The 24691-nt window shown below is 42.4% G+C and overlaps 1 protein-coding gene across 1 annotated transcript in view; it reads left to right on the top strand.

Moving 5' to 3' along the window:
* FSTL5 (follistatin like 5) overlaps positions 1 to 24691 on the top strand; it is a 1290346-nt gene that overhangs the window by 664552 nt on the left and 601103 nt on the right.

Below are 24691 nucleotides of genomic sequence, written 5' to 3'. Positions count from 1 at the left end.
AGAAAAAAGGGGGAAAAAATGGATAAACTGCGTAGCTTGCTGGGCAGACTGGATGGGCCGTTGGTCTTCTTCTGCCGTCACTTCTATGTTTCTATGTATGTTTCTATGATTTCAGAGGAGGCATCCCCCAGATCTGTCCAGACAGTGGAAATGTGTTTGGAGTAGGCCAAAGATTCTCTTGATGACTGTTCCTGTCATCCGTTGGGCCCTTTTGCAACTCTGCAGCACTCTGTGGGGTGGCCATGGGGATCATGAGCCAGATTTTGAGGGGATAAATTCTGTCATCTGTAAGTGAGAAACCAGAAGAGAACAGTTAAATAGGCTTTCAGGTTGGATTGCACATTAGGGGATTAGGCTGGCAGGCAGGCCACCTAGAGATTTGGTACACCCACACAGGAGGCAGGTTGAGATATGGTATTAGCAATGGATTGTTTCCTACCTAGTAGCCAGCTCCCAGTGATGTATTATTCTTGGAAGAGGTCATGAACTCCTGACTGCGAGAGGATGTAGGCATTGTGAGTGGATTCAGTAAACTTGAGTACGGTGTCCAGGATGAGGCCCTTAGCATCAGAGACCACCTGCATATTGAGGGAATGGAAGCCCTTGCAGTTGTAGGAAGTCTCATCTCCCCCCGTGCCCTTATAGGTATGTGTGTTCAATTGATTGCCCCCTAGACAGAGGGAAAGTGTGCCACCTGATAGAAATCCTGCATGAATTGTTCTTGCTACTGTCTGCTCTGAGGGAAGGATATATACTGCCGTGTTCTCTGTAGCAAGATGGCCAGCACCTAATTGATGCACATGGAGGTGGCAGACTGAGTTATGCTGGCCATGATCCCAAGAGGAGTTAGGAAGGTGCCCGTTGCAAAAAAAATGAGGGCAATAGTGATCTTGAGATTTGCGGCAAGGCATGCCCCTCTGGCTGGTGGGTTGTAGGTCCTTCTCTAACTGCTGGCATGCATACTGTATGGTTTCCTTATTACACCTAAACCTACGCATGGCATCCTCCTCTGACAGATCTAAAAACTGAGTCCTTGTCCTGTAGACTCTGTGTGCAAGGTACCTTCTCTTCCTCCTCTCCATTCTCTCTTTCCTGCACCTTAAAGCCATATGTACCTATACAGCGATTATAGTAATTTTGCTATGAGAGTGTGTCCCAATGTCTCAAACCCCTAGAATCTCAAACCCTTCAATATGTGACTGCTACTTCTCCTCCAAACCCCACCCAAATGGCTCACAGGGTCCCTGTTTGGTCCTCTAAGGCATGGTCAATTGCAGGAGGCTGAAAGTATCTAACTGAGTGGCCCATGTATCCCAGATACTCTGAGGGTATTTCCATGGGACTCTGCCTGTCCTTATTCCCACGATCAAGGGTAAGATGTTCCAGGGTGTCCCCAGTGGGTCCAAGTAGGCATTGGAGGTCCTCCCCCCCCCCCCCCCCCCCCCCCACTGGCAGTTCCTGCTTTCACTTGTCGACAGAAGGTGGCCTGGCAAATGCTAAGCGGCTAATCGAAAGTCTCTCTGGTGGCCAAGCGTATAAACCCCTTGTAGCTAGTTTGTATGCATATATGCACGCACGTCAGCACGTAGGTCAGTTTTAAAATATGTCATTGTGTATGTACGTATAGCCACACCCAGACCACGCCCCTTCCATGCCCTTTTTTACACTTGGACCGTTGCTCAATCACGTGTTCATTGCAGCTTGTAAAATACGCACTCCTCCCACATGGCCCACAAATACGCTTATGTGGACATTTTTCAATAAGCTATATTTTTAAAATTGACCTATGTGTCTGTTAGAAAGTCCTATCTGATAGTTTGATTCTGTTATGATAGCCCGTTTTAAATAGCTACCTTTTCTAGTGAAGATTCTAGTTCCCCTTCCTGTCATATATAGCTATGTGAACATCCGTGTTTCTACCAGGAATCAGTTTTTTGGCTAATAGCAAGTGTAGAATCAAACAGGCTTTTTTTTTGCCACAAACTGAAAACTATTCATTTGTGGTCTTTTTGCTGAGATTGAATGTTGGTACATATGGGGTGTTAATGCTCTACTACCCATCTCCACTGGGGACATGATGATATAATACCATTGCTAAACCCTTCTGCTCAAGAAAAGGACTTCTAGATATTCTTCTAGTTATTACTGTACAAGTAGCCTGCCAGACAGACCCAACTGCTAGTCAGTTTAACCATCAGTCTGCCAGGCACACTCAGTTATGTAGTTTTCTCCATTTCTATTAGGTCTTCTAACATTTCATGTGCCATTCATTCTTTCAGCCCCAGCACTCCTCTGTTAAGTCAGTCCAGTACAATGTTTTAAACACTTAAGCATGTGCTTCTAGGTCAAGCTTTCTATTATCACTTAATGTTTAGTAACTAAGGATTTTCTGTACTTATAACTAATAATCTTCTGTCCTCTTAAACTCAGTTACTATTTTAGTCTCTACCACTCACCATAGAATGGTGTTTTACACATCATCATCACCCTTTCCATGAAAAAAAAAATATATCCCTGAATAATGTCATTCTATTCCACAGTGGCTATCTTCACTGGTAGGAGGGACATCTGATTCCTCCTGCCTGCACTGCTGTGCTGGTTAATAATGCCACTATTGGTGAAACACCTATAGCAGCATCTTTTGCTAGTAACAGCTGTGCAGACAGAAAGATTCTGAAATCCCTTCGACCATGAAATCCTAGCTCCTTTGGAATAATAAGACATAATTCCAGATGAGTGGATGGGTAAGTGGGAGAACAGAGCATCTTTGTCCATTGGGAGGAATCTTTGTATGGGGTAGGAATGAGAAATGCCAAGTGAAAGATTTCTATCAGAGATGCCTGCTTGCAGGTAATGGAAATATTTATTGAGGGGGGTGCCTGCTAAGGAAGGAGATGCCACCCATTGGGGGTGCCTGGCAAGGGAGAATGCCTATACTGGGTGGATATTTATGGAAGGGGAGGGGACTCCTTGCCTGGGCAGGAGAATTGATGGTGATTAAGAGGGGGGGGGGGGGGGAGACTAATTTTTGCCCACATTTGGCATAAAGAAAATTGAATGTACTAGTGCCACCAAGCGAAAGGGATGATCTGCATGGGGGATTTTGGACCATTGCTTGTATGGAAAAAAAATGAACATTCTGTTCAAGGCGTTTTTTCTTTAATAGTCCCAAGTTAAATAGTAGATGAAGTGCTGCATACCGCACAATTTCTGTGTGACAGCTAAAATTTTATTTGCATATGATACTGCTCATTTACATGCAGATAACTGCTAATTTTAGCACTTAAACATTAATATATTGGGGGACTGCATTAATGTCCACATTAAGGTATTTTTGCTTACCACATGATTTTTAGCTTGCAATGACCTTACCATGCATGTCAACCTTTATTCCGTAGGTCCCTAATGACTGTTGTTTTCCCTGTGATGCTTTGTTATCCATAAATCTTCTTGAAATGGAGTGTTATTACAGAAACGAAATTAATTTAACAAATATCCTCCACTTACAGTGGGTTAATGGTTCAGTGTAACCTGGTAGTCACATAGCTTTTGCACTGTTGGAAAGCCCTGATTGTGCTGCAAATAATGATTTATGGTTTGACTATGCAAACCTAAATAGCAAATAAGTTAACACAGTGTGAACTTTATTCTTTTTTTTTCCAAAAAGCATGAAAACAGGAGTTTCTAAGCCTTTCCTAGTGATCTAAGAGACAATTGGGTTTTCAGAATACCCACAATGAATATACATGAGATAAATTTGTGTCTAATTGGTCTCCAGTGTGCACCTCTATCCCATGCATATTCATTGTGGATATTTTGGAAACTCAGCTGTCTCTGGGAGTCACCAGAACAGGTTTGGGAAACTCTGCGATAAGGGTAAAAGGGGTGTCAAATATTTTGGCAGTCAAGGAGTTGAGGAAACCAGCCTGAGGTCAATGGGATGTCAACAGCTATCCACAGAAAGGAAATGGCAATTGTTTCCTAAAGGAATTTTACAAATAAGCCTCTGGAAACAATTGTGCTATAGTACTGGGTTTTATTTCTATTTTTTCTTTTGTTTTTTAGTTTAGAAGAATGATCAGTGGTATTTGTCATGTTGTGCAAAGACAAATTGCATTACAAATCAGGTTTGAATTATTTGTAGTATGGTTGCCAAAGATAAACCTTGTGATTATTTAGAAAACAAAATTTAATTCTGGATCTGTTTAAAATGATTAGCTAGTGTTTTCACCAAGATTTATAGCCCTCGTTGCTATAGATAATAGGTTTTTATGTTTACATATCAACTGGAAAAACTTAGTAACTATTGTACAGGGAAAAAAATCACCACTGAAAGAGCTGTATTAGGCATGTAGTTTACCAGTTCTGTTTGAGTTTATCTTGGGGAAAAATATAAACTGCTCAGTAAAAGGTAAATTTTAAGACCTAAGAGCACCATGTGTGAGTGGTTCTCTCCCTGTCTCACGGTATCAGGAAAATTATCCTAACTATGTGCCTTCTTTTTATTACGGGTGCTATTTTCACTATATTTATAGCAAAATGATGAATCTAGGTCTAACATAGCCAGTTATATTCACTAGTGTGTCTGCACTGGTGAATATCCCTCCAAAGTTAGCCAGATAACAGGGTCATTTATCAACTCATGTTATGGTGTTTTCGCATGCGAAAAACGCCTTAACACATGTGAAAAGCACCATAATGCATGGTGCGATGCTAATTTTTTAAAGGGGAGGGATTGGGGTGTAAATTTTGTAAAGGTGTTTGAGGCAATTTTAGACTGGGGAGAGAAAGATCGAGGTGAGATTTAGGTAGTAGTGTAGGGGTTAGGGGCCACTTTTACATGCAGAGTTAGAGGTATGAACAGTCTTGTGAAGATTTGATGTCCTTCAGAGTGAGAAAATTCAGACAACACTGAGATTTGTACAATGTTCTCTCAACCTCTCTACCTGGGTTACCATGTACCGGTGACAACCTATTCGGCGACAAGAAACAGGATGCAGTGGCTCAACTAAAAGACCATAACGAGAACCTGCGTCAGTTGTCCACAATTACTACTGAGGGCCCTTCCTCTGCAAGAAGACCCAGGAGAAGGTACTCTAGAAAACCATTTTATCGCTCACGCAGATACTACCCACCTATATCTCGCGTGAGGCCAACTAAGCTGTCTCAGAGAGGACATCCTTGACAGCCTAAGCCATCCAGGCCTCAGCCACCACTGCAAACAGGCCAAGCCTCTGGATTTTGAACTCTATCCAGAGAACAGCAACCACAAATCCACAACCAGATTTGCCAGTAGGAGGTCAAATTCACCATTTCATAACCAACCGGCTCAGCATTACCACAGAGCAATGGATTATATCCATCATAACCCAGGGATACCATCTAAACTTCCTCATGGTATTCCCGGATTCACCACCCAATCCACTGTGGATGCAAAAAGATCACCCAATACTTCTAGAGTCAGAACTCTCCACCCTTCTGGGCACCAGGGCTGAGGAACCTGTTCCCCGGGCACAGCAGGGCAGAGGATTCTACTCCCGCTACTTTCTCATTCCAAAGATATCAGGCGGCCTCCACCTTCTAGACCTCCGCAATCTCAACAAATTTCTATGAAAAGAAAAATTCAGGATGGTGTCCCTCGGCAGCATGCTTCCCCTTCTGCAAAAGAGATTGGCTCTGTTCTCTGGATCTTCAGGACGCCTACGCTCACATTCCAATATTCTTACATTACCACAAATACCTGCATTTCCTAGTGGGACATCAACATTATCAGTACCGGGTTCTCCCTTTCGGACTTGCCTCAGCACCCCATGTATTTACAAAGTGCCTAGCAGTGGCTGTGGCCCATCTATGCAAGAAAAGCATACACGTCTTTCCTTACCTGGATGTCTGGCTGATCAAAAATCAATCCAAACAAGGAGCTCTCGAAGCTCTCAAGTTCACTATCAATCTGCTACACTTGTTGGGATTTCTCATCAATTACCCAAAATCCCACCTGATCCCATCTCACCTCCTTACTTTCATCAGAGCAGATTTGGGCACCACAGTCACAAAGGCATTCCTGCCCAACGATCGTGCAGTCACGCTCTCCAAGCTAGCTTTGTGTCTGCGCACAAAAGAAACAACCTCAGCCCATCAATACCTAACATTGCTGGGCCACATGGCTTCCACGGTCCACGTCACTCCTATGGCTAGGCTGGCCATGAGAATTACTCAATGGACTTTGAAATCTCAGTGGCTTCAAGCCATTCAACTGCTTTCATCCCAGATTCAAGTAACCCACCAACTACTATTATCGCTTCTCTGGTGGACAAACAAAGCCAACTTGCTTACAGGTCTACTCTTCCAGCAACCAGCTCCACAAGTGACTTTAACCACAGATACATCCAACTTGGGTTGGGGAGCTCATGTGAACAATCTTCAAACCCAAGGTACGTGGACACAGCTTGAAGCAATATTTCAGATCAACTTCCTAGAGCTTTGAGCTATACATTATGCTCTCTATGCGTTCAAGGACTGCCTTTCACACAAGACTGTTCTCATTCAAACAGACAACACAGTTGAAAGTGGTACTTAAACAAGCAGGCCGGCACAGGCTCTTATCTCCTCTGCCAAGAAGCCACGCATATCTGATCCTGGGCCCTTGCACATGCATTTCCAGGCCACTTATCTAGCAGGCATACAGAACGTAATAGCAGATCACCTCAGTCGACAGTTCCATCCCCACAAGTAGTCTCTGGATCCTATGGTAATGACCAGAATCTTCCAATTCTGGAGTCAACCAACAATAGACCTATTTGCATCTGAACTGAATCACAAAGTGGACAGATTCTGCTCCTTGCACAGGCAACAAAACAAGTTAACCACGACACCTTCATACTCCCCTGGAACACAGGCCTCCTGTACGGGTATCCCCCGATGCTGCTGATAGCCAAAACTCTCGTGAAGCTTAATGTTATAATCCCTTGTTCCATGTAAACCGATATGATATGATCTGTATCATGAATGTCGGTATAAAAAAAAGATCTAAATAAATAAATAAATACACAGGACAAAGGGTCAATGATACTCATAGCCCCATATTGGCCTTGACAAGTATGGTTTCCCATGCTTCTCAACCTCTTGATCAGAGAACCCATTCACCTGAGCACAGCACCCTCTCTCAGAACCAAGGTACATTACGCCATCCAAACCTTCACATCCTATCCCTCACAGCCTGGATGTCGAAAGCTTGATCCTCCAACCACTCAACCTTTCAACTGATGTCTCTCAAGTGCTTGTAGCCTCACGAAAGCCTTTCACACAAAAATCCTATCGTTCTAAGTGGAATAGATTTACCATATGGTGCATGCAAAAAGGTATCGACCCCTTTTCCAGCCCCACTCCATCTCTATTAGACTATCTCTGGCACTTTTCAGACTCTGGTCTCCAGACTTCTTCAGTGAGAGTACACCTGAGTGCCATCTCAGCATACCACAAAGGGGTTGGGAATGTCCCAGTAACAGCGCAACCTCTTGAGAGTAGGTTTATGAGAATCCTACTACAACTTAAGCACACTCTACGACCACCAATCACTGAAAGGGACCTAAACGTAGTACTTACAAGACTCATGTGTTCCCCATTTGAGCCTTTGCACTCCTGCGATGTTAAATTTCTTACATGGAAAGTTATCTTCCTAGTAGCCATTATATCTGCTTGAAGGGCTAGTGAGTTACAAGCACTTGTCACATACTCACCCTATACCAGATTCCTACATGACCGAGTGGTCCTATGTACTCACCCTAAATTCCTTCCCAAGGTGGTTACTAACTTCCACATGAATCAGTCTATAGTCTTGCCCACCTTTTTCCCAAGGCTTCACTCTCAACAGGGCGCGAGAGTTTTACACACCTTGGATTGTAAACATGCACTTGCATTTTACCTAGACCGCACTGCAGTCCATAGGAAATCCACCCAACTCTTTATTTCTTTTGACAAAAACAAACTACAAGTTGCAGTGGGCAAACAAACTCTCTCCAACTGGCTAGCAGACTGTATCAAATTCTGCTATGAAAAAGCAGGCCTTCCTCTCTAGGGACGAGTGAGGGCGCACTCAGTAAGAGCCATGGCAACATCAGTAGCACACTGGCATTCAGTACCGATTGCTGAGATCTGCAAAGCTGCAACATGGAGCTCTCTTCACACATTTGCAGCACATTACTACCTGGACAAGGAAGGACGTCAAGACTCTTCCTTTGGCCAATCCATCTTGAAGAACTTATTTCCAGTATAAACCCAACTCCTTCCACATCCAATTTGCTATGTTATTCAGGCTGCCTCATTTTTCCCAACAGTACGCCAGTTGTTGTGCCTGTGCACAAGTTGTATGCTGTTGGTCCAATCAAATATGAGTCAGCCTGTAGCTTGCTAATAACCAACATGTGAGGACTACCATCCTGCTTGTCCTGGGAGAAAGCAGAGTTGCTTACCTATAACAGGTGTTCTCCCAGGACAGTAGGATGTAGTCCTCATGAAACCCACCCACCACCCCGCGGAGTTGGGTCCGAATCCGTTTTATTATTTTATTTTTTCGCTCGCGCCTTTTGCTACAAAAGAGACTGTTGCTACAGGGATTATGGCATGCTGGGCATGCTCAGTGTGCCAGTCAAAATTTCTAGAAACTTTGACAGAAAAGTTTTCCGTGATAGAGCTCCATCCAGTGATGTCACCCACATGTGAGGACTACATCCTGCTGTCCTGGGAGAACACCTGTTACAGGTAAGCAACTCTGCTTTTTTATTTTGCTCATTTATATAATTTGTTTATTATTGTTTTATCATTATTTTGTTTTATTATTTTGCAAGCTTTTTATTCATAAGTGTTGTATTGTACATCTTTCTAATTTTAGGGATGTGAATCATGTCCTCGATCGTCTTAACGATCGATTTCGGCTGGGAGGGGGAGGGAATCGTATTGTTGCCGTTTGGGGGGGGTAAAATATCGTGAAAAATCGTGAAAAATCGTGAAAAATCTAAAAATCTAAAAATCGCAAAACCGGCACATTAAAACCCCCTAAAACCCACCCCCGACCCTTTAAATTAAATCCCCCACCCTCCCGAACCCCCCCCAAATGACTTAAATAACCTGCGGGTCCAGCGGCGGTCTGGAACGGCAGCGGTCCGGAACGGGCTCCTGCTCCTCAATCTTGTTGTCTTCAGCCGGCGCCATTTTCCAAAATGGCGGCGAAAAATGGCGGCGGCCATAGACGAACACGATTGGACGGCAGGAGGTCCTTCCGGACCCCCGCTGGACTTTTGGCAAGTCTCGTGGGGGTCAGGAGGCCCCCCACAAGCTGGCCAAAAGTTCCTGGAGGTCCAGCGGGGGTCAGGGAGCGATTTCCCGCCGCGAATCGTTTTCGTACGGAAAATGGCGCCGGCAGGAGATCGACTGCAGGAGGTCGTTCAGCGAGGCGCCGGAACCCTCGCTGAACGACCTCCTGCAGTCGATCTCCTGCCGGCGCCATTTTCCGTACGAAAACGATTCGCGGCGGGAAATCGCTCCCTGACCCCCGCTGGACCTCCAGGAACTTTTGGCCAGCTTGTGGGGGGCCTCCTGACCCCCACGAGACTTGCCAAAAGTCCAGCGGGGGTCCGGAAGGACCTCCTGCCATCCAATCGTGTTCGTCTATGGCCGCCGCCATTTTTCGCCGCCATTTTGGAAAATGGCGCTGGCTGAAGACAACAAGATTGAGGAGCAGGAGCCCGTTCCGGACCGCTGCCGTTCCGGACCGCCGCTGGACCCGCAGGTTATTTAACTCATTTGGGGGGGGGTTCGGGAGGGTGGGGGATTTAATTTAAAGGGTCGGGGGTGGGTTTTAGGGGGTTTTAGTGTGCCGGCTCACGATTCTAACGATTTATAACGATAAATCGTTAGAATCTCTATTGTATTGTGTTCCATAACGGTTTAAGACGATATTAAAATTATCGGACAATAATTTTAATCGTCCTAAAACGATTCACATCCCTATCTAATTTATTAATGTATAAGTTGTGATTAATCAAGTAATAAATTACAATTACAATGTCAAAGTTATCCTGGTAAACTTATGTAGATAACTTTGAAATCTAGCCAGCTACACAGGTCATTCATCAAAATGTGATGTGGCCTTATCGTGAGCGTTAGAGCATTATTGCAGACAGTAATGCCTTACCACACGCGATAACTACCGCATCACAGTGGTAATATTAAAATTAGAGAAAGGAGTGGAGTTAGGGTGGAGATTGAGTGGGTAAAAATATTTTTTTTTTCTAGTGCTGCACCGCTGGGATGTGGCCGGCTGCACACTAATGTCTCCTCGCCACTTTTTGTTTGACAGTCAGCATTCCACTCTAATCGTCATGGAATGATGAATCCCCAGAATGTTTGAATATTGCCATTTAGATTTCAAAGTTATCCAAGTGCATGTATGCACCTACCCAGAAAACATTAACATAACCAGCTATATTCAAAGAAATAACCAGTTAAGTGCCTACAAAAAAGAAAAAAATAAACCGAGCAGGCCTTGTAGCCTGATCACAAACCCCCTACCTAAGTGAGACTAATGTTGGGCCTTGTGGCCTTTTCCCACCCCCATCTGTCCTAAGCACCCCTGCCCCCCAAATGGTGAAAAGTACAAGGCCTTTTGGGCTGATCCTGTCCATCCACATTACCCCACTCCCCAGTCAGGTTGTTCAAAAATACTTATCACAAATACAAAAACAACAATGAAGGTAGTCACACATGAAATAATTACTAAAATCCACCAGAATGCTGACAACCAGTAATTTGAATTCAGACCTTCATGAATGAGCTTAAAGCCAACTTTTATCTTTCAGTGAGTTATTTGCATACCAACCATGTAAGTAACAGTCATCAGAAGATAGGACAGTATGATAAGTAGTCTGATTTGTGACTGAATCTTTAATGCTATGAAATTTGAAAGATATTGCATTGTTAAAAAGTTGATGGGTTGTGTATTTAAGTGTACTATTGATCTCAATGGGCACTAGCTTAAAGATTGAGGATTATAAATAAAGAGATCAGCATTGCCAAAAAATAGTTGGCTTTAAGCTCACTTATGAAGGTCTCAAAAATTTCCAACTCCCTCCACTCATTCCCTGCCTCCAGTAACACACTTTAAGAAGTTTTGGGATAAACTGATACACACACACACACATACACACACAAAACCCTTTGCTCCTATCATGTGACAGGAGCTGCCCAATGGCACCTGTAGCCCCTGTCAAATGGGACAAAGGGCAATATGACTCAATATTGTTAAAAATGGGAAGGTTTGGGGTAGGTTTTGAGTTTTAAAAATAAAATTAAACTGGAAAATGAAAACAAACAAAAAATTCAGGGATGGACGCAAAATGGCCAACCCACAGACTAAAACTGAAAATGCGACAAAATATTTATAGGCTACCACCTCTGCTGGATAGCACCAATATTGAGAGATGTTCATCTAAAGACAGCAAGAAAAGCTTGGCTGGGGTGAATGGTGGACCTAAAAGTAACTTCATCAAGGTATATTCAGCAGAACTTTAACCTGGATAATTGGGGCTGAATATCTGGGTAAAGTTAACCAGATAAAGCTGGCAGGTTAACTTTGCTGCTCACTGCACTGCTGATTACAAGGTTCCATGTGTCTAAAATCATAGATTTTCAGCATGATGTTTAGAGGTGTACTTTTCTGGGAAAATTCACTCTATTTTTCATCTAATTTTAGATGCATTCATTTGAACTTAGATGTACCATAGACTTTTGAAAAAAAATTCCCCTATCTATTTTGGAGCCATAAATGAAATAGAAATGCTTACAATCTTGAAAAATGGCTGATTTGCTGTCCCTGATTGGAAAAGAAATAGTCTGCAAAACTAAAAAATACAGTGAGATTGTGAAAGATCCCTCTCGCTACTTTATGGATAAAAATAAATGATTTTCAATGCCATAAAAGAACACCCATCTAGTTCTACTGTTACAAACCTAGCAAAATGCTTTGAATATTCTAGGAGACAGCTGGAATTTTATTTTAAATATAGACAAACATAAATTAAGGGCTGACTAAAATCAGAACAGTAAAATGCTGAAGTTAAGAAAAAACAGTCATTGTATTTACTTGCCTCAGGTGTCCAACTTTAATAAGTAAAAGATATATATTGTGAGGTTTCTTATTTAAAGAGACATTATATGAAAAAACGCATAGATTATGGGATATCCATCATTCTGTGTCTCCTGTAGGGGGTTCAAATTAAGCTTTTCTTATAGCTTATTTACTATCATGAATCAAGACTATATTTCTCAGAAGCTTTCCTATCAACCAGTTAAATGTAATCCTTTGTAAAGTATGGTCCTAATATCTGATATTTATCAACTACAAAGACAAAGGCTGATGTACTAACTATTTATGTTTGAATATTTCCGGTTAGGTTTCAAAATTATCAGGGTTCAAAAACATACATTAATGTCTTCTGATAATGCATATAATTGTAATCTTTAATGTGCATTATTTAAGTATTATAAACAGTGCAAAATCTATGCAAAAGAAGAAACAAGATGTCTAAACTAATTACATCATCTATGAACACAGCTAAATATTAAGATAGATGTAATTAATTAATAAAAACATACCTATAACTTGAGGAAGTGTAGTTATTTTGTGTGTGTGTTAATGTCAGTGCTAATGTGCTAAATTTAATATATGAATTGTACAGCATAAATGATTAACATATCATTAGAAGGTGGCCCTCTATGCCACCTTCTAGCGGATCTTAATCTCAAACACCTTATATATGCAGACGATGTGCAGATAGTGATTCCACTTAAAGAATCACTAGTCAAAACACTTGAATACTGGGAATCCTGCCAATCAAAAATTAATGACCTCCTCTCCAGCCTAAATCTCATCCTTAACACCTCAAAAACCGAACTAATTCTCATTACCCCGGAAACCATCAATCACCACACTCTCACATCAAACATCCCCCTCCCTTCTCAAGTAAGAAACCTAGGAGCCATTATCGACAACAAGTTGAACATGAAAGCTTTTATAAGCCACACCACCAAGGACTGCTTTTATAAACTACAAGTATTGAAAAGAATTAAGCCTCTTTTCCACTTTCAAGACTTCAGAACCATACTTCAAGCAATAATCTTCGCAAAATTAGATTATTGTAACGCCATACTTCTGGGCCTTCCATCCTCATACACCAAACCTCTTCAGATGGTACAAAACACCGCGGCTAGAATCCTCACAAATTCCAAAAGAAGAGACCACATCTCACCCATCTTAAAAAATCTTCACTGGCTCCCCATCCAAGCCAGAATCATCTACAAATCCATCACCATCACTTACAAGGCAATCCATCACCTTATATCCCTGGACCTTCAATATCCAATCAGCCTCCATACCTCGCAAAGACCAATCAGAGAAGTCCACCGAGGATCCCTCCAGGTACCGAACACAAAATCCACCCGTCACACAACGGCTAGAGATCGGGCATTCTCGACAGCCGGACCTTCACTTTGGAACTCCATTCCCACAAATCTGCGCTCAGAACCCTGCCTACCAACATTCCGCAAAAGATTGAAGACCTGGCTTTTCAAACAAGCCTTCCCGGACAACTCATAACCGCCTCCAATTCCTTTAACAATGCTTCCATTTGGTTCTGTAAATAATCACTAAGTTATTTATCTTATCCCCATACAGTTCTTTTACTCCTCCCCGTTCTTCTGTTCTTCCTCTCCCAGTTCTAAACCCCTGTTTTTTGTAACTGCTCCCCCTCGCACCAGTTTAGTTCTACTGTTCGATGCACCCCTTGTTTCTATGTAAACCAGCATGATGTGACCTGGTCATGAATGCCGGTATATAAAAAATATAAATACATAAAATAAAATAAATTAACATGGGCAATTAATATTAGGCAATTATCTTAACGACCCATGTTATCATACCTTATTACATTGTCCTCTTAGTTTGGTGTGGACATTGTATTTATTTATAGGTCACTTCCCTTGATAATAGATTTCACACTAATTATATAAGAATTATATAAGAATATTATATAAGAATATTCATTTTCTGAAATTTTCAATCCAGTGATTCTCAATTATATAATTCTAAGAAATGTTTTGACTAGAGTTGACAAAATTAGGATGCAGTTGATCTAATATCACTTCTTAATTTTCAGTGACAATTATATTGTTTACCCCACATACATTATCCTAAAGCTCTGAAGAAGAAATATTGCAACCTCTTATTTTCATTGTACCTCACCTCTTTTTCATCAAGTTTATTTACAAAAATAATAGTGATCCCAATAGTGACTCCCGGAGATTGTTTTGCTTTAGTTCAGAAGGAAATATTCATCACATTTGCAACTTGGGAGGTCAACATACTGATGTATTATGCATTTGACATATCATGTTTTTTGTGTATTTATGTAAAACATGTGAAACACAGGATTTACTGAATCTAAAACTAAACAGCAAAGTTTGCAAGTTATTAGTGATTTGAATGAGTATCTGATTGAGGACATGCCTCTTCCATTTGTGAGAGAAGGGGGTTAAAGGAGTATTAATAATATTACATGATATGTGTGAAGGAGAAAGAAAGAGAGATAAAGGAGCTTCATCTTAGAAAAGAGAATTCATTATCTTCTTTTTCTCTGGAATCTGACCAAGAACATAGGGATCTGTTTGAAAGGGCACAGTGAGAATAAAATATGTAGGAATAAACGGTAACTCTAGTTTCACATGTGCAATTTGCAAGAGATGCCTAATTGCTTTTCAAGCGCTGCTAATGCAAATTCTTTACATAATATCGAGGAACCAGCAAGAAGGCTATTCAGATAAATGAGCATGGAAGAATATCATGCATTAGAGAACATAAAAGCCAATTTACACAATTTCCAACAAAACCAGAAGATAGAGGCGGGTGATATTAATTATGGATCGTAAAGCATATAAAATGATGCAATGTTATATCTTAGAGACTGCAATAAGAATACATTTTTGCTAAGGAAAAGTGTTAAACATTTCTTGTGTAATTTATCAAGACAGGAATATAGCCTGGCTTCCTTAAAGTGGAAATACTCAATTAACAAAAAAGAGAGACCCCAAGGTGTATATATAATCAATGTTATTGAATATATATTCCTTTAAGTGGAAACATAATAAAATGTAAATCATTACTCTCATAGGGCTAGAGTCATCAAACTATTGCATGTGATAGGAAGAGGGGCATGATAATCGTTTATTTATTGCAGAGTGCAATAACTTTTTCATACTTTGTAATAAGAGCCACAATTGTAATTCCTACCTACAACTGGTAACATCAAGCTAGGTTGAGAGAACATTGTACAAATCTCATCTCTAGTTGAGTTTCCTCACTCCGAAGGACATCAAATCTTCACAAGAGTGCACTGTTCTATTTGTACATCTCACTCTGAATGTCAAATTGGCCCCTAACCCCTACACTACTACCTAAACCTCACCTCGAGTAACTAGGTGGGCCTCCTATAGAGGTATAAATTAGGAATGTGCATTTGTTTTCAATGAATGTGCAATCTGCAATGCATACATCCCTCTTCGTTTGATTCGTGGGTTCGCGAAACGCATGCCGATTCCCCACAAATGAAACATATCATATTAGTTTCATTCTTTTGGTACACAGTGATTTCTTAGCGGCCATTTGAAATAGGAGAAGGCCATGTAGGAGTATCCATAGCAACAACCAGCCCTTTCCTGTGAGTCAAAAGTGACCTCACAGCCCTGTCATAGAGTGGGTCAGACAGGTTGGCAAGGAAACCAGAATGCCAACATATCAGAGCCAAGCATTTCTTCTAATGCAGCCAATCGCTGCTCTCAGTGCTCTGTGATGCTGTTCCTGCTGTGCTATTCATACCTTTAGCATGCGGCATGCCATGCACTTTCTTCTTGGCTGTTGTTTTGGGAGGTGGCTTTACTCAGAACTAGTCTGAGTGTCTCAAATCTGTATTCAATTGCTATTGCTTGCTACTTTGATAGAATTTTCCATTGAAAAAGATATTTGTTCGTTTTTGCTGCTGTGCCAGCCAGGCTTTCTTTACTGCACTTTTTTTTATTGAACTCAGACTGTCTTTCTGTCTCTCCCACTGAGACAAGCTGCCAGCAGTGGCATTTTTCTGCTGATCTTACCCCCTGGAGTAGGTTGCAGACAGGGTATGGGTGGTGTGGGTGGGAGATAATGTGAGAGTTGCAGTGGCTGTCTGGGAGTTGGTATTTTCAAACAAGAAGCAGCATCACTAGGAATTGTTGCGTCCATCAGTCGCAGATGGCTGCAACCACTCTGCCTCACCTCTTTTTTGCCTTTCTCCACTTCCATGGGCAAGATGGCTGCCTCCGGTGCCGAGTGCTGAAACCCTTGGCGTCTCCAACTCAGCGTGGGCGTCCCGGTCTGCCATGCTCCTTCCCATGGCCTCCTAGGGGGTGTGCCCGCATGTTGCCTACGCTTACCTACACGTCATGGTGGGAACCTCTGGGGCGTTCCCACTGCATGACGTCAATACCTCTGGGTATTTCAGCCTCCGTTCAGCTCCTAACGAACGAGTTAGCAAGGACTTCAGTTTAGCTACTCTGACTGCTTCCAAGCTGCATGCTTTGAATCCTCACTACCCTCCAGGGTATCTCGCTCCTGAAGAAGCTCTGGGCACCCGCTCCCCGGGGGCCTCTCGCGTCCAACTATCCTTTGGGGTTTCTCCACTACTAACTAGACAACCGCTCCTTGGGGTTCTCGCTCTCTTCTTACAGGATCATCTGTGCCTCCAGGTAGTCACTCCTCGAGGGCCTATCCTGCACAGATTTTCCAGCATCAGGGACATTGAGTCCCACCACCACCTACCAGGAGGAGTCCATCACTACTCTTCTGTGAGTACCTCTATGATCCAGCTCTCCACTTCCATCCACCAGGTTCGGCTTATCCCGCTCTGCGTAACACTACCAACCTTGTACATCTGGGTGAGTCTGCTCCATCTGAGGCTGTCTGAACATATTGGCACCTTGCTGGAGTTCAGTGCCTGCTGTTCCTGCACTAATACCATATATCTACAGCAGTACAATAAAGCTTTCCATCATCAGTGTCTACTCTCTGAGTCTAGCCTATTGCTGTCGTTCCCCACGGGGCCCCTCCCCGTAGGTGGAGTCATCACCACTGTAACTAAGAGTCCACATTATGCCACAAACCCAACAGGAATTGTGCTTGCTCAGGCTTCCAGTCTTGTCTCTGGAGTTTCAATTTTTTTTTTGTTCACATACAGCAGTCTCAGTTGTAGTGTACAGCAAGGCACTGAACTGTGTGTCTGTATGTAGTTTCCAGACTCACATATATTGGTACAGCAGTGTTCTTTTAATCCAAATCCCCAGTAGGCATCTTCTGGAGTTTAAATTTTTTTGTGCACATACAGCAGTCTCAGCAATCTCAGTTGTAGTGTACACTACAGCAAGGCACTGCACTGTGCGTCTGTGTGTAGATTTCCAGACTCTCATATATTGGTACAGAAGTGTTCATTCACCAATAAAGAAATAGTTCTTTTAATTGAAATCCCTAGTAGGCAGTGACATTAAATCCATGATGTCAGGGAAAGGTAGATGAGTGATTGGGACTGGTAGAGGAGGCACTTCAAAAGGCAGTGCCAGTCTCCTATTAAAGTTAAAAAGGGAGCTGTTCCAATCTAAAATCTCTGGAGGGGCAGGCAGTTCTATCTGGAAAAAACTGAAATTTAAAGATGATGCACCACCACCACCTGTTTCTGACACTGTTGTTTTGGAGGTGAAGGGAGGCTGAATCATGGAAGACAAAAGGGCGAGACCCAAAAGCAGAGGCAAGCAAATGGGACATCTAACTAATTTTGGCATGATGCATCATATGCAGAAGCAACACCCAACAGTACTGCCATCTGGGAAAGATGGCAGTACCAGTCAGGGGACCCCTTTTTCCAGGCAGCATAAAGTGGTTGAAAAAGAGCAGAGTCACCCCATGCCCTCAGCCCTTCTAGCAGTCAGGTGGCAGGCCAGCAGCCCCCTGCCATGTGTCAGAATCGACAATCACCATGGAGGAAATGGGGTGGTGTTCGGTAATGCTATCCCGGGGAAGGAGGCAGGCAGCCTCAAAAGTTGTAACCAGGAGCATTGGAGAAAGATTGCCATTGATGACCAGCCCTTGCAGGTCTGGTCAGCATTTGCTGAAGGTCTTAGTTCCAAATTACAAAGTCCCCTACAGAACCACATTTAGCAGAAAGATCATCCCCAGCCTGTACAACCAGTGTCACAGTTGCATCCAAGCGCTGCTAGCTAAGGCAGAGAGGAGTGTGCATTTCACCTGCAATATCTGAACCAGCATGAATGCTGCACACTTTTACCTCTCCCTGACAGCACACTGGTGGGACCTGGCTGAGGCAGGGGCAGGCAGCAGCTCTATTAGTGAACAAGTATCAGGGTGGAGGTGGGCTTTACTGCACTCCCACCTGACGGACGATGCCCATACCTCAGCCAGTAGTCTAGCATGCATCAGACAGATGCTGGCGGGCTGGCAGCTACACCAGCAAGACAGGAATCTTCAGGCAGGGTTCTTTGTCACAGACAATGGTGCAAACATGGTATAGAGGTGTGCATCCATTTTCCAAGTATTTGTAATCCGCAACTTATTTTGTCCTATCTGTTAAATACGTGGGGAGGCGAAATGCATCACGACTCCCCACGTATTTAACAGATTTCTGTTTTATTCGGCCTCCTAAATAAAAATGTAAACCCCCCACCCTCCTGACCCCCCCAAGACTTACCAAAACTCCCTGGTGGTCCAGCGGGGAGTCCAGAAGCCATCCCTGCATTCTCACACCCTCGTTTGCCGGTTTCTTCATGGCGCTGATAGCCTGTGTCACAGGGGCTACCGGTGCCATTGGTCAGCCCCTGTCACATGGTCACCGGCGCCATCTTGTGCTTCTACCATGTGACGGGCTGACCAATGGCACCGGTAGCCCCTGTGACATAGTATGGGCAAAGGCTATCGGTGCCATTTTGATTACTGGGTGGGAAGGAAGGGGGTGTTAACCGGATAATGTGCTACTTAACTAGATATCTTTAAAGACAGATAAATTTAAGCTTATATATTCAGCAAGATGTTAGCTGGATAACTTGTCCACTAAATGGCCTATTGAATATTGGCATCATGACTTTTATTCACTTCTAATAACCTTCAGATATGAATGTTTCTACTTCAGCCTCAGGTAGAAGTAACCGCAGAAGGAGTGCAGAGTCACCCATATCGCTTCTCTGCTATGTGTTAAGCATTTGTAAATCTGCCTTCCCTGTTTTTAAAAACAGTAAGCAACAGTGCTCCATTTGAGTATTCTTATAGAAGTCTTGATTTTTGTTTCTTTCAAGAAACTTTCTAAATGTCTTATTGCAATATTTAATACTAGGGATGTGCATTCCTTTGAAACAACATAGACAATATCAGTTACATTATCTGTTATTTCAATTTGTTGTTGAAATGAAACAATGGAAAAATGTTGAATTTTTTCTATCTTTTTTTTGGTGCACCTATGCACTCTTTGTAATAGTATGCAGAAGTACCCAAAACAAATAGTGCAACATGAAGGTCTCTGCATACCTCCTGAAATCAGCTGTTTCCCCCAACAAAGTAATATTTTGTAAAATAAATCCCTGGTTACAGGCCCGATCACCACCAGCCAGCCCTTCCCATTTGTTAAAAAATTACTCTCCAGGGAAACTAAACTCCATGGCCCACCCTCCTGACCCACCTCCGAACTCACTAAATTGTCTCTGGTGGTCTTGTGGGGGCCTGGTAGCAACCCACCATTTTCAAAATGCCATCAGTTGCCCTTTGCTTCTATAAAGTGACAGGGGCTACCAGTGCCATTGGATTGCCTCTATCATGTAACAGGGACTACTGGTGCCATTGGGTAGCACCTGCCACATGGTGGCATAGGGCAGCTTTCACTATTTTCTGAGGGGGGGTTATTTGTTAACAAAGAGAAAAGCTGGGAGTAGGACAGGACCATAGGTGCAGACTTCAGAGCATCACAGCAAGAAGAGAGATATCAACCCCCAAAGGCTTACAGTGAGGGATAAGCCGAATAAGTCTTAAAATACTAATTTGCTGGATTAGTCTAAAAAGAGCAATACCTATCTAGCTAAGGGGGTCATTTATCAAACTGCTATATGGCGTTTTTGCATGCGTTAAAATGTTTTTGCATGCAAAATACACCTTTAACGCATGCGAAAACACCTTTAACTAATGCGGAAATGCCATAACACATAGTGTGATGCAAACTAGAAAAAGGGAAGGAGTTTTGGGGCCAAGTGGGCTGGCTTCATAATTTGCGAAGCCATATCGCATGGCTTTAACACGTATTTTAACCACACCTTTGTCATTTGCGTAAACCGTACGATAGGGCTTTATCGCGCTTTGCGATGTTTTCGCAAATGCCGTTTTTAGTAGTTTTAAGGTCCTGGAGAGCCAACCTAACTCTCAGGGGCCTCCTACAATGAGAGAGAGAGATAGACTAGCCGTAATGCCCTCATACTAGGTAAGTATTTATACCTCTATATGAGGCCTACTTAGTTACTCGAAGTGAGGGTTAGTTTTTAGTGTAGGCGGTTTGGGGGCCACTTTGACATTCAAAGTGAGATGTACAAACAGAACAGTGCTCTCTTGTGAAGATCTGATGACCTTCAGAGGAGATTTGTGCAATGTTCTCTCATCCTATCTTGATGTTACCCAGGTAGAGAGTCATCTTTGTGTGAGTTTCCTCACTCCAAAGGTCATCAAATCTTCACAAGAGAGCACTGTTCTGGTCATACGTCTCACTTTGAATGTCAAAGTGGCCCTTAACCCCCTACACTAATACCTAAACCTTACCTAGAGTGACTAGGTAGGCCTCATATAGAGGTATAAATACCTACCTACCCTGTTTCCCCGAAAATAAGACATCCCCCGAAAATAAGACCTAGTAGAGGTTTTGCTGAATTGCTAAATATAAGACCTCCACCGAAAGTAAGACCTAGCAAAGTTTTTATTTGGGAGCATGCCCGTCACACAGAACACCAGAGCATGCAGCTGTGATTTTTTTACCCTGCAGGATTCACAGTTAGTTGTCATCACAAACCAGCATAACCACACAACTATTCAGAATATAATAAATGTTCATTTTTTTGTTCAACAATATATGTGAATTCTTCTTCATGGAAAAATAAGACATCCCCTGAAAATAAGGCCTAGTGCATCTTTGGTAGCAAAAATTAATATAAGACACTGTCTTATTTTCGGGGAAACAGGGTAGTATGAGGGCATTATGGCTAGGTGCTCGCTCTTTCTCTCTCTCTCTCCCCCCCACCCCCAGTGGTTGTAGGAATCCCCTGATAGCTAGGAAGGATCTCCAGCAGCTTAAAATGGTCCCCCCAGTGGTTGTATGTAGGAAATACAACAATTCTGGCACTTATCGCAAAGTGCGAAAAAGTTATCACCGTTTGTGATAATACCTATGCGAAGCGCTAAGATAGTGCACTTTGCAATAAACTGCTATTACCATAAAACATACCCCTTTTCCTATCGCAGGCGATATTTAGTGCATTTTGATAAATCCAGGCCTAAGTCAGATAGCCAGATAGGTAGCACTTTTCAGTCTAATCTGGCTAACTGACTTAGGCCTGGATTTTCCATTCTCACAGAGAATGGTGAATTCTTGAGGTAATGGGGAGTGGGGGGGGGGGGGGTGTGAAGGAGGGGGCAGGCCTGCGGAACCCGGCAGTGATCGCACCACCTCGGTGTTATCGCTGCTGGCATTCGCACCCAGTAGTGCCACCGTGAAAGGTGGTGCTATTGGTTGTGCTACTGGCGGCAATAACATGGCTTACCTTATTGCCACCAGTGAGGATACTGCCGCGTCCACCTCCACGCCACCCTGATTCCTCACCTCCTCACCCCTGACCCCACCTCTACTCTGCCTCGCTTGCTATCGCACGTGAAAAAGGACAGAAAATAACCCCCTCATCCAGATAAGTAGCATATTAAGACTTAACTGGATAAGTAGCAGCTTTGCTATACTTAGCCAGATAAATCAGAACTTGTCCAGATAAGTGCCATTTTTTAAGATTTAGATGGATAAATCAGAATTTATCCAGATAAGTAGCACGCAACTGTTATGCTACATATTTTTGCATCTATCTTTAAAAATATATATGTAGATATTTTACCAGCATAATTTACATATATTTACCCCGTAAATTGGGTTTTACGCATGTAAGCTGGACAATTTTCTAATATGCGCGTGACATGAAGTTATTCATGTAACTTTTTGCCCCTCCCTGGAATGCCCATGGCTTGACCCTTTTTAAATATGCAAATTTACTCTCAGACCCTTACTTCTGCATGTAGTTTGAGGTTTATAAGAGCATAAACGTGAGTATATGCTGTTTACACATGTATTCGCTGACTTTTATGAGCACAACTTTTGAAAATCCACCTTTTCATGAATAACTCTGCTTCCCTACTAGAAACTCTAAATCACCACAAGGGGAAAATAATTACCAACAGTAACCAGATGCCAGAAAAACCTCTGGAGAAGGTCTGTAGCTGTCATGATGTATAAATCGGACTTCAGACTCAAGAGGAAAAACAATAAAATTGATTTTAATAAGCAACAATATCTTGCAGCTGCCAGCCAGCCAAATGCCAGTCTCACTGATTTAAAAAATTACAGACCAATCTCCACTGTTCCTATTGTGGCTAAAATTATTGAAAAAGGATTTTCCAATAATTTTCTTTCCAATAATTTTCTTTCCAATAATAACACACTAAATGAAGCCCAGTTCAGCTTCTGCCCTGTCACAATACTGAGATCCTCCTCATCTTTCTTTGACACAATTAAGGAAGGGTTTGATAAGGGCCTACAATATTTTTAGACTTAATTGATTTATCTGCTACTTTCAACACTTTAAACCTTCACATTCTTTTCCACCATTTTGAATCCATGGGTATCTGTTCCATAGTTCTTTACTGGTTTTCTTCTTTCTTAACCAATCAATAAGAGTGGTCATCTTTCTCTATTAGGTTTTACCTATCGGTGTCCCTCAAGGTTCTTCAGTCTATCTCCTCCCTCTGTCACATTCTCTCATGGATATCTCTTTCAAACTATATACTGATGATCTACAATTTTTCTTTCCTATTTCTGCGACTTTTGCTACTATATTTGATAAACTTGGGCATTGCTTTTCAAAAATTAGTAAATGGCTATCATTTAACAGCCTCATGCTGAGACTCAGAAAAACAGAGATATTGTTTCTCTCGCATTCTGAGACTGAATCTATCTGCCCAAGTTGTTCTTTTAAAGATGTTGATATCTCAATTAAACATGTAGCTTGGGATTTAGGAATTCAGCTAGATTCGACTCTCTACTTGTGCCCACAATTCAGTTATTTGTTTGCAACTGTTTATTTTTAAACTTCGCATGACTTAGGCTTTATGGGTAGAAATCCCTTGTGTGTCAGGGAAGAGTACAGTGATAGGAGTATTCTACCATCCACCTGGTCAAGATGGTGAGAATGACAGTGAAATGCTAAGAGAAATTAGGGAAGCTAACCAAATTGGTAGTGCGGTAATAATGGGAGACTTCAATTACTCCAATATTGACTGGGGAAATGTATCATCGGTACATGCTAGAGATATAAAGTTCCTGGATGGAATAAATGACATTTTTATGGAGCAATTGGTTCAGGAACTGACAAGAGAGGGAGCAATTTTAGATCTAATTCTCAGTGGAGCACAGGATTTGGTGAGAGAGGTAATGGTGGTGGGGCCACTTGGCAATAATGATCGTAATATGATCAAATTTGAATTAATGACTAGAAGGGAGGCAGTAAGCAAATCCATGGCTCTAGTGCTAAACTTTCAAAAGGAAAACTTTGATAAAATGAGAAAAATTGTTAGAAAAAAACTGAAAGGAGCAGCTACAAAGGTAAAAACTGTGCAAGAGGCGTGGTCATTGTTATAAAATACTATCCTAGAAGCACAATCCAGATGTATTCCACACATTAAAAAAGGTGGAAAGAAGGTAAAATGAATACTGACATGGTTAAAAGGGGAGGTGAAAGAAGCAATTTTAGCCAAAAGATCTTAATTCAAAAATTGGAAGAAGGATCCAACAGAAGAAAATAGGATAATGCATAAGCGTTGGCAAGTTAAATGTAAGACATTGATAAGACAGGCTAAGAGAGAATTTGAAAAGAAGTTGGCCATAGAGGCAAAAACTCACAGTAAATATATCCAAAGCAAAAAGCCTGTGAGGGAGTCAGTTGGACCATTAGATGATTGAGGGGTTAAAGATGTCGCTTCGCCGCTTCGTACTGCCAATCCATTCTTCCCTCCTCCCGGAGCAAGGCTGCTTTTCACGCCCTGCTTCGGGAGGAGGGGAGAGGAGACTGGCACGGGGGAAGCCACGATGTCCGGAGGGGAGCTGGCAATCCCGACTTCCTGGTATCTGTCAATTCAAATGACATTTGAAATGACAGATACCAGAGCGGCCATGAAGCGTTAGGCCCGCGCACCCAGGATACTGTATAGGTGCTCTATACAGTAAAATGTGTTGCGCGGGCCTAACGCTTCACGGTCGCTTCTTAG

Source organism: Rhinatrema bivittatum, chromosome 1 (assembly GCF_901001135.1).
Source record: "Rhinatrema bivittatum chromosome 1, aRhiBiv1.1, whole genome shotgun sequence".
Taxonomy (NCBI): domain Eukaryota; kingdom Metazoa; phylum Chordata; class Amphibia; order Gymnophiona; family Rhinatrematidae; genus Rhinatrema; species Rhinatrema bivittatum.
The sequence above is the reverse complement of the archived record's forward strand: the minus strand, read 5'-3'. Positions and strand labels throughout refer to the sequence as shown.